The 17,684-nt window shown below is 46.7% G+C and overlaps 2 pseudogenes across 2 annotated transcripts in view; both read right to left on the reverse strand.

The window, feature by feature from the left end:
* LOC311529434 (olfactory receptor 5V1-like) overlaps positions 1 to 17,684 on the reverse strand; it is a 504,463-nt pseudogene that overhangs the window by 446,076 nt on the left and 40,703 nt on the right. The window lies entirely within an intron of this gene.
* The window catches only part of LOC311529399 (olfactory receptor 10A7-like), a 329,327-nt pseudogene that overhangs the window by 310,487 nt on the left and 1,156 nt on the right, over positions 1 to 17,684 (reverse strand). The gene's annotated exons all lie outside the window — the stretch shown is intronic.

Here is a 17,684-nt window from a genome sequence, read left to right on the forward strand (position 1 = left end):
GAGTTGACCCATGGCACAGCCAGTCTTCCTCATGCTCAGGACAGGTGGTAGCAAGGTGCCTCACAGTCCTTGGTACCCCTGAGAAGCATCACAGTCTCATGAGGACTGTTAAGTATTAGTGTAACTATCATCTCAGTAGAGGGTCATCTGGGTGAAGTTTAATGGCCTGTGAGATACAGGAGCTCAGACTGGATGATCTAATGGTTCCTACTGGCCCACGAATCTAGGAATCTAGGAATTTTGCCATCACTCCTCCTGTATTTAAATGACTCCATCGTACTCAGAGGAGCATTGCTAACTTCTCTATGCCTCCCATGCTTTGTCTGTGTTGTCTTCCTACACTTGGGGGCATGGACTGTTTCTCACTGTGTGTTCCTATAGTGCAGAGCACATTGGAGCCTTGATCTTGATTGGGACCTCCAGTTGTTATAGTAATGCATGATAACGATGTTGGATGATGTAAACATGCTGGTTAATTTTCATTCCAGGGTACCATCAAGCTCTGAAGTTTTCCCTTCTCCTAAATAGTAAACAGGGAGCTCTGGGTTTTGTTCCTGGCTCTTTTCAGAGTAACAGCCGTGTTAGTCTGCATTTGCAAAAAGAAAAGGAGGACTTGTGGCACCTTAGAGACTAACCAATTTATTTGAGCATGAGCTTTTGTGAGCTACAGCTCAGTATGCATCCGATGAAGTGAGCTGTAGCTCACGAAAGCTCATGCTCAAATAAATTGGTTAGTCTCTAAGGCACCACAAGTCCTCCTTTTCTTGTTCCTGGCTCTGCCATTGACCTGCTGGGTGAACTTGAGCAAATCACTTTCCCACTCAGTGCCTCAGTTTGCCCTCCCATCCTTTGTCTGTCTTCTCTATTTGTATTGTAAGCTCTTTGCTGGAGGGGCTCTTATTATGTTTCTGTACCATGTACAGTACAAAAGAACCCTGATGTTGGGTCGGGCCTGTAGGTGTTATATTAGTATTATTAGTATTAATAATAAAATAAAATAATAATAATAATAATGTCAACGTATTTTATCCATATTCATCATTCTTATTTCACAGAGTAGCTGCCCCTGTCTGAATTTGTTTCTCTAACTGATCTGCATGAGTTGGACACATCTATTGGACTTAAAGCACAAATTAAATCAGGGCTGTGATCACTGTGGTCATTTCTGGGCTTAAAAATTCATATATCTATGAATGATTATCTCCTTCTATCCAGTTCCTCTTCTGTCTCATTCCTTCTCCTCTGCTGCTCTCTAGTGATCACATAATGCAAACCGAATTTCTTTGCTATCACCTGCATGCGTCATCTTTTCTCTTTACCGTTATATTATGCTACTGCATTGGTCAGTCAGAATTCCAAAACACCAGCCTCCTTGGGGCACTCTGAATTTGGATTGGATATTGGTGTTGCGGGTCCCCACAGAGATTGGCCTTTTTATTGTTAATCCATCAGCAAGCACGGCTTGTAGGCCCCAGTCCTGGTAACCCTGAGGCCAATGGGAGATTGGCTTTGATCGTCGTGGGGTCAGGTTTGGGGCCCATTGTTTGTGATTACAATGTCTGTGCAGATAGCTAAAGGCTTTTGGGCACTGAACACTCCACCGCCAATAACAAATGTCACCTCTTATCATTCACATGAGGTAGGGAAGGAGCTTTATCCTCATGCCAAAGGGAGGGGAACTAAGGCACAGATGGCTGTATCCTCAGATGCTGCAAATCCACCTTCCTAGGCATTTAGGGAGGCCTCTGCAAGGGGTATCTCAGTGCCTCAAAGTCATTAATATTAACAATTTACTGTCACAGCACCCCTGGGAGGAAGGGAAGTGCCATTATGCCTATTTTACACCTGGGGAAACTGAGGTAAAGGACAGTTTAAGTGACTTGTGTAGTCACACAGACAGCCCGTGGGGATATGGCCCATTAACTCCAATGAATCTATGGCTCATTTACACCAGGAGGGAATCTGGCCCATTGACTCCAGCAAAGCTTTGGCCAATTGACATCAGCTGAGTATCTGACCCCTGGACTTCAGTGAAGCGGCGGCCTATTTACACTGTCTGAGATTCTGGCCCATTGACTCCCATGGAGCTATGGATAATTTATACCAGATGAGGATCTGGCCCATTGGCTCCCATATGGCCGATTTATACCAGCTGGCATCCGGCCCATTCATTCCAATGTAGCAACCGCCGATTTACACCAGCTGGGGATCTGACCTTGATGACTCCAGTGGAACGAAGGCTGATTTACACCAGCTGGGGATAAGGCCTACAGGAATGAAGGTGGCTGAGATTTCCCAACCCTGCCTAGGGGATTTGGACACACTATGCCAATTAATTATTGTTTGAAATCATCAGCCTAAGTGGCCTGCTCATTGTCATGCAGGGACTCTGAGGCAAAGCCAGGAACTGAGCTGAGATTTCTGAGTGCCAGTCCAGTGCCTGAAACATGAGATTGGCTTCATCTCCATGCTGGAACTGCTGGGTGAGGGTCTCTAGCCTATATTAGCAGGTTTCAGAGTAACAGCCGTGTTAGTCTGTATTCGCAAAAAGAAAAGGAGGACTTGTGGCACCTTAGAGACTAACCAATTTATTTGAGCATAAGCTTTTATGAAGCTTTTATAAAAACTTATGCTCAAATAAATTGGTTAGTCTCTAAAGTGCCACAAGTCCTCCTTTTCTTTTAGCCTGTATTATGCACTCTGTACATACAGGGCCAGATTTTAAAGATGTTTAGGGACCTGGGAGAAATTCTAAAGCACCTGGGCATAGGTACTTTGGAAAATCCCACTAGGTGCCTAAACACTTTTACAAATCTGGCCCTAGGTCTACACCACAGAGCCTATGCCAACAGCTGTCCCAGACTGAGGGTATTGTCAGCGTAGCTATTTGGGGTGTGTTCGCTGAAGACCAGGCCTTAGAGAAATGGTGATAAATAAATGTTCAAAACATTCTTTATCATTAAGCATCCTGTGTGTAAATGAAAATTGGAACCCTCCTTTCCTTAAACGACCAGATTTAGGAAGGGTTTTTATCCATGCTAATTCAGTTGGGAGATGGATTCATGGCCAACATTTCCAAACTTAGGTGACTAAAGCTAAAATAATAGTGAGGCTGGGATTTTCAATAGAGCCAAAGGGATTAGACACCTGAATCTTATTGAATGTCAAAGGAGTTTGGGCCTCTAACTTTTATAATCTCCTTTCAAAATGCCAGATTTAGCTCTTCTGTGACACATCCCCAGAGTGTGTTTCACTGCTGCGCCCTGCTGGAGGGAATGAGACGTTGTCAGCGTATGTGAGCATTTCACTGCCAGCCTGTGCTGAAAGGAATGAGACCTGCTTACTATATGGGTGACTGCTGCGGCCTGATGGCAGGAATGTGTGTGTGTGTGTGTGTACATACATGTTTCGCTGTTGTCCCTGACTGAAACCCTCAGCATCTAGTTTCAGAGCCCGGATATGCAGACTTGGGTTCGTGCTATGGAGCTGAAAACAGCCATGCAGACATTCAAACTAAGGATCTGAAGCCCACCCCTTCCCTAGGCTTCAGAGCCCAATCTCCAGTCTGAGATGCAACTTCTGCCACGCTGTTTTTAGTGTCATTGGGCTAGGGTTGCCAACCCTCCCGGATTGTTCTGGAGTCTCCAGGAATTAAAGATTAATCTTTAATTAAAGGTTATGTCATGGGTTGAAACTTCCAGGAATATGTCCAACCAAAATTGGCAGCTGTATGTAGCTCAAGCCCCTTGAGCCTGAGTCTGCAAACCAGGCCTGGAGACTGGCTGCTGTGGGTGTTAAAACGCAGCATGATGTACCCTGTTCGGCCCATGCTGCAGACTGGTTTGCTGTCAGGACTGTGTGCATGTGCACCCAGGACTGGAACATTGGGGCGGGCAGAGCTGCAGGTCACAGCGGTGGGGCATTGAGAGAGCTCTGTGTGGGGAGAGGGCGGGGCTAAACTTGACAAGCAGAGGGTCAGGATCCAGGGGAATTGCCAGCGTTGTGTGTTTGGGGCAGGACAGCCAGGACAGAGCAGGTTGCAACTCATTATTGTCATGCACTGGCGGAGCAGGGAAGTATTTGGGGTCAGGAATAGTAGGGGTATTGTGGGTCAAGACTGAGGTACATCAGCAGACCTGTGAAGGGAGCCAGGGCGGGAACAGCAGGGGGCTGCAGGTTGGGATTGAGGGTCACTGGCATAGCTGTGAGAGGAACAGGGCTGGGAGACCAGAGGCCGTGGATCTGGATTGCAGTGCATCTGCAGAACTGTGTATGTGAATGTCCAGAGGTGAAATAACAGGCATTGGCAGAGGTGAGGATTAACAGGCATTGGCAGAGGTGAGGGTTGGGTGGAGCCCAAGGCTGGGGTAGCAGCGGGGTCTGTGTTTTGGCATTGAGGTCATCAGCAGAACTGTGTGAATGAGAGAGTGAGCAAGACTAGAAATGGAACAGCAGGGGGCTGCAGGTTAGGACTTGGGGTCATTGGCAGAGCTGTGGGGCGGGGGGAGCCCAGGACTGAGATAGAAGGGGACTGCAACTCAGGATTGAGGGGCACTGGCCGAGCTCTGTGTGTGTGTGCGTGCGCTCACATGTGATGGAGCAGGAATTTTTCATATTTTAGATTAATAGTGTGTTGCCTCAGTTTCCCGTATGTGGTGCACAGTTAACTAGGTGGTGGGAAATGGTTGTTTACCCTTTGCAGAGACACAGGTGTGTGGCCTGGGCCCCTATGCCCATGGAGAAGTCAATGGCCACTCCAATTGCCCGAACATTTGGCACCTAGCAACAAGTGACATAGATGTCCCACCCTCCTTAGGAGGCCAGGCGGGTATAATCAGTGGAGAACAAAGAATTGAGGAGGAGCTGGGGGGAGGGAGGTGTTGTTAACTGTGGGCTGATGGAGACATGGAGATGCTTCTGGACTAAGACTAAAGGAGGGCGAGAGGGGTCTGGGCTCTGGGGCTGACCATCTTTCTGTATTCCATATTAACTAAGGACTTTCTATGCTGTGCTCCAGACATTTTACACGGCTGGCTGAGAGTCACTGCAGACTAAGGGAGGTGAGGGTTCATGGCTCCCTTTGGGTGTGCAAGTCTCCCTTAGGTGTCCAACTCAGGTGGACTCACTGCGGGGAGCTCACAGCGTGACGTGGGGGTGCTGAAGGCTCTGAGATTCAGGCCCAGAGGATGGTGAAGTCAAGTGGCTTATCCTAGGGAGCGTGTGACCCTAAGGGGACTGACATACTGAAGGAATCTTCCCACAAACTGTTTCAGAGCCGTTCAAGACAGACATGCCATTTCTCATGAATTTACTGTTGATAGACACGATTTCTAAGTAAAATTAAGCCTCACTCAGGATCTCATGGTAGAACTCTCAAATCTCAGGATTTTTTTCCTGCGGGTGTGATTTGCATGAAGTTTCTCATTTTGCCCGAGTACAGCAGCTCCACCAGAGAAAGCTCCATCTCCTCCCTCTGGTACAGTGCCCAGAACCAGTCCAGCAGCTTGGTGAACAATGCCAGCATCCTGCCCACTGCTGCCATTTGGTTTACTCTGGGTGGGTCCACGCCGCCTCCCCCGGCCCAGCCCAGAGAGGAGACTCCGGGCCCCGCCACCACCATTGCTCCCTGCAGACCAGGAGGCCTCAGTGAGCCTAGCTGGCCAGTCTGTCCCCCAGCTTCCTCCATGGGCTAGGCCTGCTTCCAACCACACCCCAGACTGGGCCTGGCTCTGGCTTTGGCCTTCCTACCCCAAGGCTTAACCCCCCCACATCCCAGGCCTGCCCCCTTCACCCCCTCTGCGGGGCAAAACCCCCACAACCCAAGGCCTGGCCTGACCCCCACACCCACAAACCAGGGCCTGGCCCCCTCCCCCTTCCCTCCAGGGCCAAACTCAGGGGCCTAACCTCACCCCCCTACCTCAGATTGGGTTTGCCCCCCCCATCTCAGGGCCTAACCCCTTCCTCTTCCCCCCTCCCCCCTTTTCAGGTAACCAATGTTTGCTTGCACAAGATATCACTATATCACCTTCAGTTAAGGTGTCCAGTGACCTCCAGCGTTTGGGCTCTGACTAATTAGAATGTAGCATCATTGTTAATTGAGAATCTGTCACCATCACCTTAAACTGAGCCGCACAGCAACATGGTGCTAACAAGGAGGAGTTTTTAAAAGTCTGCTATAAAGTGCAGCAACAGAGTTTTTGTAAAGAGCTCTGACCTGTCAAAAATTGTACATAGGCCTCTAATGAGGTTTGTAAGCTGTCACTATATCTATACTGATCTATGTTTCAAAAAAAATAGCAACTCTTGATTTATATACCAAATCTCATAAATCAAGAGAAAAACTTAAAAATCAAGAGACAGTGGGGTTGACAACACTGTCAAAAGCACCAGACCCGTGTGTCTGTGACTGGGTGTGAACCCAGAGATGGAGCAGCATTGTGGGTAGGGGTCTGTGGATAAGACATTGAGGACACCCCGGCAGAACTGGGGGTCAAGGGCAGGACAGCAAAGCCTGTCACAATCTACGTATGTTGGCTGATCTCTGTCACTGAGGCCTAGAATCCTGGAATTGCCTTTCACTCACTGCACCTGGGCTCTGCTGCCTCTGCTAACCCCGTGCGAATCTCCCATTTGTTTATGTCAGTTTCCTTGCAATCCACACATCCCATTACATCCCCTCACTAGATGGGACTCTGGTGGAATGTATGAAAGAAGGGATCACCTTTCACAGGAACTGGCATAACCGGCTTGACCCCTTTCACTTTACACATTAGGGGGCTACTTGACATAGGAACAAACCCTCCCCTTCCTTTGTCTAACATTAATCAATGCCTCCGACTTTCCTTGCTAATCAGCCCTGATGGGACTGCTGCCGAGACCTGCATTTCCGGACAATGTTTCCATTCTAATGGCCCTCTATGGGACCCATTAAAACAAAAAGTAACTTTTTGTTTCTTCCACTGGCTCTTAGTTCCTTGAGAGGTTTGTTAAATCTCCAGGCAGTGCTCAGGTCTCAGCTGGGTTTAGCATTTCTCAGAGTGCTGGTTAAGACATGTGAAATTATAACAACCTGTGTGTCCTCCTATAAATCCCTATAGAGCCACAGGTGCTGCATGGCTAATTGGAGAGTTTTCTTTTTAGTAGCACTGTTGCTAGTGGGGATGATTTTAATGAGCATGCAATGAAGCAATTTTTACTGATTATTACTTTTATCTTAGGCAAGAGTCAATGAAATTAACATGTTTCAAATGAAATTGATTAGGCTTCCTTCACACTGGGGATCTGTCACAGCAAATCTGTGATCAGACCTATACAAACAGCAGCCTGAAGGTCAAGCACTTTACAGTCTATGGACAAACTGTTCATTGTCTCTTCTCTGATCAGCCACCAGAGACTGAGGTAGCTCTTGTCTATCCCTTTGTTGCTGCTGCCCTTAGCAGAGTGTTACAGCAAGCTGCTTGTCAGCTTCAATTGCCACCTGCTTTGCCTGTGAAATTAGTTGCACTCAGAGTCAGAAGGAATATCCTTTAATTACCAAAAATCATGATGTATTTTTAAAGAGATTTTAGTGCCCACAACTGTGAAATACATCCACTTAGGAGCCCCTGCCCACTGAAGTCCACTTTCCACAGGGATGGGCCCCTTAGTGATAGATAGTAAGGGAGGGGAGGGCAAATGTAAACACTATTAGGCAGGTGGACAGAAAGCTGATTAGACAGATGAACAGATGACATGGCAGATTGACAGAAGTGTAGATGGGCAATTGGAAATACAGATGGCTGGATCAATGAGATGGATAAAAGGAAGAAAATGGACAGACATCTTGATGGGCAGAGCGGGCAGGGTAGACAATTAGGTGTATGGACAGATGGCTATACAGATGGCCAATTAGATAATGGCCAGATGGACCATTAGATAGATAATTAGATAGAGCAGTGGGAATACAAGTTAGCACACACACACACACACACCACTGTTCAGTTCGACAATATGCTTCAAACCTGACCAAAGGAGATGATTTCTCTAGGTCAGAACTCAGAAGTTGGTACCTACACTGTGACTGTCTTCCCTTTACCTGTCTTCCGAGCCTGCCAGTAAAGAGACCAATTGGCATCCTACCCAGTGCTGTGATTTTCATATGGCTACAGATCCACTTATAACTAATGACTGTCCCAGCCTGTGAAATTCACCTCTGGATCTTGAGTCTCACAAAGATAATTGGGGGTGTTCAGATCTGAGGTTTCTGTCTCAGTCTAGGCAGCCTGGTTCAGGCCCATTGCTGCTATGAATTAGATTGGTGGCACCAAGAGAGGCCAGGCCAGAGCTGTAAGATGAGACACAATATCCAGTTGCTGCCAGTGATGCACATGCTCCCACTGATCTATCAGGCAGTGGTACATTTAGCATCAGCCAGCAGCAGCGACTGCACTGGGGAGCACAGTTCTGCCTGAACATCAGTGGTACGGGGAGAAATCACACACCACAGACACACATGTGAAGGGACACACATCTAGATCCACACCCAGAGATGAACTCACATACAAACTCAGACATGAATACACACCCATATTAAGGTGTAAGTACACATACAAAACTACTCTAACACAAACTAAATAAATCCATCACTTCCAGGTATGTCACCTTATGTCACCCGTCCTTTCACTCAGACACGTGCACTCAGTCATTTTCCCAACCATACAGTCAGGTTCATTCATGTAGCTGTCATTATTTCATTCTCCATTCAAATTAATGTGCAGCACCAAAGTGGTAGTCATATCAATGAAATTGCTCCTGATTTAGACCTTATCAAACCACTACCTCCAGCAGAGGATCTGGGCCAGCACGCTAGCTAATTCCATGCCATTTAAATATGCACAAGCCAATGGAGCTCTGTCATAAATATAAAGGGAAGGTTAATCACCTTTAAATCCCTCCTGGCCAGAGGAAAAAAACCCTTTCACCTGTAAAGGGTTAAGAAGCTAGGATAACCTCGCTGGCACCTGACCAAAATGACCAATGAGGAGACAAGATACTTTCAAAGCGGGGGGAAGAGAAACAAAGGGTTCTTTCAGTCTGTGTTTTTGCCTTTGCTGGGACCAGAGCAGGAATGCAGGTCAGAACTCCTGTAAAGGGTTACTAAGTAATCTAGTTAGATATGCGTTAGATTCTGTTTTGTTTAAATGGCCGATAAAATAAGTTGTGCTGAATGGAATGTATATTCCTGTTTTTGTGTCTTTTTGTAACGTAAGGTTTTGCCTAGAGGGATTCTCTATGTTTTGAATCAGATTACCCTATAAGGTATTTACCATCCTGATTTTACAGAAGTGATTCTTTTACTTTTTCCTTCAATTAAAATTCTTCTTTTAAGAACCTGATTGCTTTTTCATTGTTCTTAAGATCCAAGGGTTTGGGTCGGTGTTCACCTATGCAAATTGGTGAGGATTTTTAATCAAGCCTTCCCCAGGAAAGGGGGTGTAGGGCTTGGGGGGATTTTTGGGTGAAAGACATTTCCAAGTGGGCTCTTTCCCTGTTATATTTGTTAGACGCTTGGTGGTGGCAGCAATAAAGTCCAAGGGCAAGAGGTAAAATAGCCTGTACCTTGGGGAAGTTTGAACCTAAACTGGTAAAAATAAGCTTAGGGGGTTTTCATGCAGGTCCCCACATCTGTACCCTAGAGTTCAGAGTGGGGAAGGAACCTTGACAAGCTCTGTTAGTTTAGTTCCAGTGAGGGCATGGCCCTGTGAGCCATACATCTGTGTGGCAGCCCTGAACTCAGTGGACATCTGGAATTAAGGAATGGTGGTGAGTCAATGGCTGTAATTATCATTCCTGTCCTTGCAGCAATGCAGTTTTCTGCAAGTCACTCCAGCTTTAATCCCCAGATTTATTGTGTAGTAGCATGCAAAAGTTGCCAGAGCAACAGTGTGCTGGGCATTATATGTACAATCAGTGAAGGGGAGCTCAACGGACATAAGACCTGACAGGCTGTAAAACAGGGGTCTCAAAGTCCCGGCCCATGGGCCATCTGCGGCCTGAAAACCTCCCCACTTTGGCCTGTGGAGGAGAGACACAGGCAGACATGCTGCCAGCAATGTTTGCTGCAGGCGCCGCCCCCAGCTCCCATTGGCTGGGGGAGAGGGACAGAGATAGCATCACTAGTCGCTGGGCAGAGTCAGCCATGGAGGCAGCATCATTCCCCCCCCCCCCCAATGAATATAAATAAGTCAAAATACCAAACAACTACCTGACGCACACTTTGCTGCAGTGCTGAAGGTTTCAACTGCTCAGTCACTGAGGCCAAACATCAACAAACTGACAGAACAGAAGCATTGCCACATGTCTGGCAAACTCTAAGAACTCTCTGGCAGGCGAAGAATTGTATAACGTTGTATGACAGTTTTATTATTTCTAAGAAATTTGAAATAAAAAATACAATATAAACATTTTCTTTTCTGAACACCATCTTCAGTGACATGACTGGCCCACTGGGGGGATTTGAAGACTGGCCCTGGCCCTAAGGAAAATTGAGTTTGAGACCCCCCGCTGTAAAACCTCCATTTGTCTTGGTGGGTTTATTATTAATATCACAACAGCACCACCTAGTGGCTGCAGTGTGCAAGGCAGGCACACTTGTCCTGAAGGGTGTATTCAGGCGGACAAGATCAACAGACTTCCCCACTGTCACACAACAATTCAACATGGGACCAAAACCCAGGTTACCTCACCAGCGTGCCTAGGCCCTCTGCACTGGACCACACTCTCTCTCTTCATAATGCTGGAGCATGTCTGTAGCAGTTCCCAGACTCACCAGTGCAGCACCTCCTGCTGGTTGCCTTGGGAATTAACTCAATTCCAGCTCTCAGAGCAACCTCTGCTGGCCAGTGTCTCATCTACCTCAGTCCCCCATGTCCCTCCCAGACCCCGGTGGCCTTTACCTCAGGGCTCTGCCCCAGCAGTACCCCCACAATCTGGGTCTCCCCTCCCAGGGGAACCCCCAACCCTCTATACCCACCTTTCCTCAGTGGGTATTGCCAGTCATCATCTAGCCCCTATTCTCTGGGGCAGACTGCAATCTGTAATGGCCACCCATCACTGGCAAGGGAAAAGGACCAGCTGCATCTGCCTATCCCCAGGCTGCACCTCTGCAGCTCCAGTACCTGCCTAGCCCATTGCCAGGCTGGAGATCCCCCACTCCTTTTGCCCTTCCCCAGCACTGCCCGGCTTCAGGTACCCTTGTTCCTCCAGGCAGCAAGGCCCATCTCTCTCCAAAGCTAGAGAGAGACTGTGACCCAGCTCCTCCCTGAACCCTTATAACAGGGCCAGGTGTGGCCTGATTGGGTGCAGCCACAACTGTGGCTGCCTCCCCAATCAGCCTTTAACCTTTTTTTTTTTTTTCCAGGAGCGGGGTAACTGCCCCACTACAATGTCCCTTTACAGAACAGCAGCACACATGATACAAGGATCACTGGTCACACAGCTGTCAGAGCCTTCAGGGCCAGGAGGCCTATTAGTCATACATTGTCTTGGTAAAATCAGGGCCACTTGCATTCCTCCCATATTGCAGAATGCTCTGTCATTTCCTGGGCATTTCTTTGGGGTGGGTTCTATTCTATGCAATATCAACTGGTTTATAAAAAAACAACAATGCTGTGGCTTCCAGAACCCGCTGCGTCTCCTGGAACATCTAATAGCGTGATAACACAATGGCCTGGGGTTAGATACCTCTAGGTTTCTCTCTTTGACTAGGCCCAAACTAGTGGTATTGGAGTCTCTGTATTTCCTGTGTACACTATGTAACTAGCATTTGTAATGAACAACAGAGAATGGACAAGACATCCAGGTTAAGATTTTCAAAGGGGCCTAATGGATTTAGGTACCCAACTCGTATTGAAAGTCAGTGGCCATCAGGGATCTAACATTTCCAAAGGTATTTGTGCATCTTAAAGCTCCTAGTGGGATTTAGAAAATTGCTTAAATAGGTTAGGTTCCTAGCACCAGATTTTTAAAGGTATTTAATGGAAGCTAAGTGCCTGAATAACTTTAACAATATAGCCCCAACTATTGACCTGCAATGAAGTTAGACACCTAACCGTCTCATGTGCTTATGTAAATCCAGTAGTCATCTATCTACATTTTTAGGTGCAAATCTGGCCCTAACTCCCTTAGATTTCTTTGAAAATCTCAGGCCACAGGCTTCATCTAATGGTCACTGAACGACTGTCTTTCCAGTGACTTTAGTGGGAGTAGTTCCCAACAGAGGTGTTAGCCAATACATACATGTTGGGTGAAGAATTCATCACATCACTGGGTATTATGCAGATGATATTGCTATAATATACGTTGTATCTATGAAGCATTGGCTCAGGGGAACTTTGACTGATGTATATATATATATGTGTTGGGAAGTTATGTTAACTGAATACATTATGGTCTCCCCACAATTCGGTTCACTCATGTGGAGGATCCCCCAATACTTTGCAAACCTGAAGCCAGCTTTGGCATTAGGAAATAGGATGCCTGTCAAAGACATGATGCATGAATGGTATGTCCTAGCACAGACTGGGATGAACCTCTATACCTGGTTGGTTTGGCACATAGTACCCAAAAACAGAGATAAGCAAAGTACAGAGCAAAACCGTAAGTTTAGGAACTATTATACACTGGTGGGTTGGATTTCTAGTGACCAGTAAAGGGCTTTGTAAGTTGTAAAATCATAACATAAATATTGCTAGCTGAAATGCATATTTTTGAAGCACACCTTTTGAGTAACATGAACACCCTGCGAGAATTTGCTTCCTGGAAGGGTAGGTATGTCTCCTTTTTGTATTGTATTGCTTTATCTTTAGACAATACATTTGGCTAGGTTTGATTATTTGGTCTCTTGGTCTTTTTAAGACTGAACCCCAAGTGTAGTCAAACAATTGACACACCTTTTAGTCATTAGAGATGATTGTCACATACATTTGAAGGTGCCTATTCTGACTATAGATTGGGTGAATGTCTGCTGGTGAGTCAAAGTGGGGTTTATTCTCAGCTCTGGCATTGAACCAGCTTATGTCTCAGTAGCCACATTTTGCAGATGAGGAAAACAATATTTACCCCTTTCACAGACTGATTTGATGCTCAGGTCAGATTTTCAAAAGAATTGAAGGTGTTCGGTTCCCAAATCCCATTGGTAGTCAATAGAATTTGGGTGCCTAACTCTTTTATGCACCTTTGCAAATCCCAGCCAAAAAGACATTTTTTAATAAAAAGAATTAGTCTGTTATTTTTAAAAAAAAATAAATTACTGTTTTATGTAATTACCAGGGGGAGGGACAGCTCAGTGGTTTAAGCATTGGCCTGCTAAACCCAGAGTTGTGAGTTAAATCCTTGAGGGGGCCATTTAGGGGCAAAAATTGGGGGTTGGTCCTGCTTTGAGCAGAGGGTTGGACTAGATGACCTCCTGAGGTCCCTTCCAACCCTGATATTCCATGATTTTATGTGTGCATTATATCTTAGTGAACACACTCAAGTACATGAATGCTAAACTTTGGAAATTTAAAATATGAATCTGATTCTTCTCTCATTTCTAGGTGTACTCTGGTCAGTAGAACTGAATCTCTTCATACTTACAAAATTGTAAATCAAAGGTAATACATAAAATCCTCTAAGTCTTAGCATTTTCTCCAATAGATCTCAAAGTGCTTTATCGTGACCCCCCTTGTACCCATGGGGAAACTGAGGCACATAAAAGGGAAGTGACTTGCTCAGGGCCACCCACCAGGAACAGAGCCTAGGACTCTTTAGTCCCCATCCACAGCGCTTGCCACTCAGCAACACTGCCTCAATGGAGTTTACAAGCATGTTAAACTGGTGTTACTGATGGAGCATTCAGGGTCACTCCTAAGAGGACACATTTTAATTTTACTGTTCACCAAACCTCACCCAGCAGATCTGAGTCTGGCTAAAGGAAAGCACCATTCCAGGGAATTCTTGGATCCAGGGTCCATTTTAGCTGAGCAACTAAAGGCCTGAGAGACCGGTGCCGGATTCCGGTTCTGGCCGCCATGGGGTGGCACTTCTGGCAGTGCAGTCAGTAGGACTGGTACTGACTCCGCTGTGGGGAGCCGTGTTACTGTGTGTTTGTTTGTATCACCGGAGCACCCGGCCACAGACCAGGACCCCAGGCACTGGACAAGAAGATGGTCTCTGCCTTAAGGGGCTTGCAATATTGCTACACTGCTGTGCTGCACCAGTCCCCGACCTGTTTGCAGGACCCTGGGTGTCCCGTGTGCCCTGCACAGCTCCGCAGGAGCTCCAAGCACCGGGATTGTCAAGCTCGAGCTGTCTCCAGCATCAGCAAGCACCAGAGGCTTCAAAGACGTCCGGCAGCCTCAACACTGAGTCTCATTTATATTGATTACAGCCAAGTTTGGCCATTTCCAGCAGTTGACAAGAACACTATGAAGAACAGTCGGGGGCGGGAATAAACATGGGGAAATAGTTTTACTTTGTGTAATGACACATCGACTCCCAGTCTTTATTCAAGCCTAATTTAATGGTGTCCAGTTTGCAAAGTAATTCCAATTCAGCAGTCTCTCATTGGAGTCTGTTTCTGAAGTTTTTTTATTGAAGAATTTGCCACTTTTAGGTCTTTATGAACTTTTTTGTTCAAACAAGTCTTTATGAAATTTGTAAGAAATGTGGGGGTGATTTTCTCATTATTAGAGCTATTCAGGACCAGAATTTTCATTTCATATTGCAGTCAGGGATGCAATCCCATTGCTTAACTCTTCGAAGGATGCATGTCTAATCTGAAACTGGCTAGAATACGGAGACAGACCAAAATCTTCTCTGACCGTGGCTTAAATTGTAAATTCCAAGTTGATTGACTCCATACCTGAAGGAATATTTTTTTAACTGAAATCAGGGGTTTAATCATTATTACTGGCTATTTACCATTCACTGTGATTTGCTGCCATTTAGAGATCTATAGAAAAGATACAGAAAACATTGGTTTCCTCCTAATGCCCATTGTACACCATGGCCACGCCTTTACCAAACTTCACCCTCTGCTCTCCCTAGACTCCATGATACAGTACAACTGCCCCTTTCTGATCTCTGCAGCCCCCAATGCCCCTTGGCCCTGGTACATTCTTGCTTGTGCAGCTGGCCCTGAAGCTGGTACCGTGGTTTCTGTTTTTAGTCAGCGAGCTAGAGCACAGCTAGAGCGGCTACAGGAGATGCCATTCACACCCCTGGCTGCAGTGTAGACGCACCCCACCTATGTAAACTGAATTATTCAGTCAGGCCTCTTCCCGTCAGTCAGCTGTTTTTGACCTGGCATATCAGCGTCACTTCTCTGCACGCCATTTTAATGCAGAAGACAAACAGGTTCCTTGGGTTCCCGCAGATCTTTTCAAAGCCACAAACGTGCTGACGTAGACTCACAGAGACTCACTTACGCGAGGTCTCCACACAGATTTTGCACCAGGATCACTGTTCGGGTTAGTGGTGTGACTTCTGTTTTGGAAATCGTTCTACCAGTACAACCTCTAGCGCGGACACAGCGACCCAATATCGAGGTCCCTTGGACTGGTATAGCTTATTCCCCTTCGGAATGAACTATCCTGATACAAGCAGTTTTACCTCAGTGTAGTTGTGTCCAGTCATATTAGATGAGTGGCCCCCTCACGGCGACTACTCGAGGCCTCAGGGAAGGCCAGAATGAAGCCCTTCACCTCAGTTTCCCTTCTTCATTCCCTAACTAAACTCCACACGGGTTTTTTCCAGTCCAATCACAGCAGCCCCCATTTAGGTTTCATTTATTAACTTAACATTCAAAACTAAAATGCAGATGACACCTTCCCTCCAGTTGTGTACACCCCCACTCCCCCATTCCACTGTGAGTCCTGCCCGCCTTAGCTGGCCCCTCTCAGCTCTTCCTAGATGGAGCAATTCCTCCAGTCCCAGGGTTTTCCCTCATTCACTCTCTGAACTTTCACTTCAGCCTCCTGGGTCTGCCTCTTCCCCCATCCCCCTTCTGCCCTTTATAGGATATTGCCTGATTCCCCCCAGGTGGGGACCCTTCTCTAACAAGGGCTGGCTTGGCCCCAACTCTCCAGCCCATGGGCACGTGGCCCTATAATAGGCAGATCATCATCATCAGGTTTCTATTATGCCTCTGGCATTTAGGGCAGTGATGAAGCTCCTCCATTTCTGTCTGTTTCTGGCAACGGTTGTTTCTGTAACATGTTTTGTTTTTTATGGGACAGGGTTGTTAGCCCTGTGCCTAATCCCCAAACTGGAGGACCAGGGTATCGGTTTGGTCCACACAGACCAATCTGGAATGGTTGAACCAACCAGGAGCAAAAAGCCCCCGCCAGCACAGACTGTGGGGATCATTAAAACACGCAAGCTGTCCCACCGCAACAAGGCACTGATACCAGAGGACAGGCAGAGATAGGGCAATATAGTTTAAGTGGTGCAATTTCTATGTGTAGACAAACCTTGACACATTTATTCCTCACACCTGCCACGAAGGGGACAGATAATGGGAGGTGTGACAAGAGAGATGACAGAAAGAGAAGACTCAGTTTATTTCTTTTATTGCACGGTACTCTTGGTGACAGATACACAGTTATTAGGGTCACTGGGAAAATAGAGAAACACTAGAAGGAACTGGTGGAAAGCATCCCCTGGGAAAGGTCTCAGGATAGTGGTTTGGCTATAAATGTACAGGGTTTTCCCATAAAAGGCCAATGTTAGGCACCCAAATCCTATGGACAGTGAATGGGAGTTGGGCAACTCACACCCTTTGGTCCCATTGTCAAATATAACGGACATGGTGGAGCAGATCGGGCAATGGACTGGGACATTGGATAGTTGGTTTCCTTGCTCGAGCACACAGTGATTCCAGCCTTCTGGGACTCACAAACCCAGCTTGGCTGCAGCAAACCCTGCAGTAGTGCTCACCTGTGGCATCTTATATAGGTCCTAAAAAGGCTGGGGTCACAGGTTTTAAGAGGTCTCTTAATCTCCAATTTCTCCCACACGTGTGACTCTGTAAGAGCATGACTTGAAGGCCAATGAAGCTCAGGGAAATGTGACCTGGGACTACAGTCAGCTTTGGTTCAGGCCCTACCCAAGCCCATGTTATATCTGTTTTAACCCAAGGAAACTGACCAATTAGCATGGTCCAAACATGAATGTCTGCAAGCTTTCCTCAGGGTCTCCTGGGCCTCTTTGTTTCTCAGGCTGTAGATGAGGAGATTGACCAGGGGAGTAGGGATGGTGTAGATGACAGACAGATCTTTCTTGAGGCTGCTCAGGATGTCGGTGGTTGAGAACATATAGACAGTCAGCAGATTTGCATAATAAATGCTCACCACAATGAGGTGGGAGGAACAGGTGGAAAAGGCCTTTTGCCTACCAGCAGTGGATGGGATCCTCAGGATGGTGGCGATGATGCCGACGTAGGACATCAAGGTAAGAAGGAAAGGGACCAGTGAGAAAATCAAGTTGAGTGCAACAGCCACTATTTCCATCTGCTTAGGGTCATTGCAGCAAAGTTTTACGAGGGGGATAAAATCTCAAAAGAAATGGTCAACAACATTGGGGTCACAGAATGTTAACTGAGATATTGACAACATTGTTATGCTACCACCTAGGAATCCACCTATCCAACAGCCACTTGTGAGCTG

This window comes from Lepidochelys olivacea (genome assembly GCF_965140295.1).
Source record: "Lepidochelys olivacea isolate rLepOli2 genome assembly, chromosome: 13".
NCBI classification, from domain to species: Eukaryota; Metazoa; Chordata; order Testudines; family Cheloniidae; genus Lepidochelys; species Lepidochelys olivacea.